We start from the raw sequence: 2013 nt of genomic DNA, 5'->3' as shown, positions 1-2013 counted from the left end.
ATCCTCCTGATAGAGTCTTCAGTCTGGACAATCTGTGTCTCAAGTTTCTTAACTTGAGTGCAAATGGTGTCTATCCTCGTGGTCAGATTGTTGAAGACATAATCAATCTTCCCATTGAAGTCTACTGTAAGCTTCTGCTGACCTTCCAGAACTCTATCAATCATGGCATCAAACTTACTCTCCTGGGTGGGTGGCGGTGGGTTTTGGTAAGCTGAGTTGCCGTAGTTCCTTGTGTTGGTGAAGGGTTTCTGATACTGTGAACTCTGGTTGTAGTTACTCTTCTGACCACTGCCAAAAAAGTTTATGTTTCTACTCTGGTTTCCATATCTCTGAAATCCAGTACCTCCAATGTAGTTCACATCTTCTTCTGTATCATCCTCTCTAGCCTCTCATTCTTCAGCTGAGCAGGCTGGCTGCCCCAGAAATGCATGTAAAGCATCTATCTTGGCTCTGACTTCATTCATCTGGTCTTCCCCGATGGCTGCAACCGATTTCTTCTTGTCAGAGTCAGTGTTCTTGGTGCTGCTGCTGTTGGCTAGGTTTTCAATAAGTCTCACAGCCTCTATTGGATTCCTAGTGTTGAAGTTTCCCTCACTAGCAGTATCAAGAGCCATCTGATACCTTAAGGCGATACCTCTGTAGAAAGTGCTTAACAGCTGCACTTCATTGAATCCATGGTGTGGACAGTCTCGCTGGAAGAACTTGAATCTGATCCACGCATCTTTAAAAGTCTCACTAGGCTTTTGCGCGAAAGTGGCGATTTTGCTTCTTAAGTCTTCCGCGCGTGCCTCATCAAAGAAATTACGCAGGAAGGCGTTTTGATGTCGGCCCAGGATGTCAGTGATCCTGTAGGTAGCTGCTTGAGCCAGTGCAAAGCTTCTCCAATCAGTGAGTATTTGAAGAGCTTGCAGAGTAGGTAGTCCTCGGGGACTCCATCCATACGAATAGCAGCGATAAGATCCTCGAACCTCTCCAGATGGTCCATAGGATGCTCGTGTGATTGCCCAGAATAAGGTATCTGAGACACGAGAGAGTAGTACTGAGGCTTGAGCTCGAAGTTCGGTTTCTGAATCTCTGGAAGTCGAATAGCTGATCAGTTGGTGTAGTATTCGTCTGGACGGTTATAGTCTGCCAACGATCGTGTTTGAGCTTCTCATGTAGCCTCAGCTTCAGGTTCAGGGATTATGTTTCCCTGTGCATCTAGCTTCTGATCTGTTGCATTACGCAGATGACCATCTTGGTCATACAGGTTTCCATTCTCGCCCTGCGTGAGAATAACAATCGCGACCATGCTTCGCGGAGTAGTGTCGATCGATATACGGTTAGAAGTATCGAACGATGTGGATCGACGGTATCGGTCGACGGTGTTGTCTGATTGTCGGTCGACTGTTGAACGTGAGTATCAGTCGACGGTAATGCGGTTCTGTCGATCGATGCGGAGCGTAGGTCTTTGCGGATTGAACGTTCCAAGTGTGCAGGATCCTCTGAGAATAATATGTTATTTCCCCTGTTGCTTCTGGTACTACTGGGCATGTACCTGAAAAGACAAGAAAAATTTAAATCAGAAAGGGGGTAAAAGAAAAACCTAAGATTAATAAGATTAAATCTAATGGCGATCAAAGCTCCCCGGCAACGGCGCCAAATTTGATAGTGCTCAAATTACCCAGTAGAGCTTACTCTCTCAAATAAGAGGTACAGCTGTAGTACTTAGGGATCGAATCACGAAGAGATAGGGAACCAATTAAATATAATCTACTAATCAATCGTAGGCAAGGTTGGTTTATATGATAGAAATGAAAATAACAATTCCTAAAATGAGCAAGGTGGTTACTCTAACTAACAATATGATGGGTTGTTTAAATGTGATAAAGAGTACTAGACATAGGGTTTCTATTCAGGAATGGAGATTATAATCTCTATAAATGCTTTAACAAGTTGCTTGCATGATACTATAGATCTCAGCCGCTTAACTCAAGTGAAGTGTCACTGGTTAAAATATCTAGATCTCAGGCC

At 44.0% G+C, this 2013-nt stretch overlaps 1 non-coding gene across 1 annotated transcript; it reads left to right on the top strand.

Moving 5' to 3' along the window:
• Nucleotides 1-669: 669 nt before the first annotated feature.
• LOC130501081 (small nucleolar RNA R71) lies at nt 670-777 on the top strand. The gene has a single exon (XR_008939492.1). It is a non-coding gene; the product is annotated as a small nucleolar RNA R71 (small nucleolar RNA).
• Nucleotides 778-2013: the final 1236 nt, after the last annotated feature.

The sequence above is a fragment of the Raphanus sativus genome, unplaced genomic scaffold, assembly GCF_000801105.2.
Source record: "Raphanus sativus cultivar WK10039 unplaced genomic scaffold, ASM80110v3 Scaffold0094, whole genome shotgun sequence".
Taxonomy (NCBI): Eukaryota; Viridiplantae; Streptophyta; class Magnoliopsida; order Brassicales; family Brassicaceae; genus Raphanus; species Raphanus sativus.
This window is presented reverse-complemented; position numbering and strand designations above follow the sequence as displayed.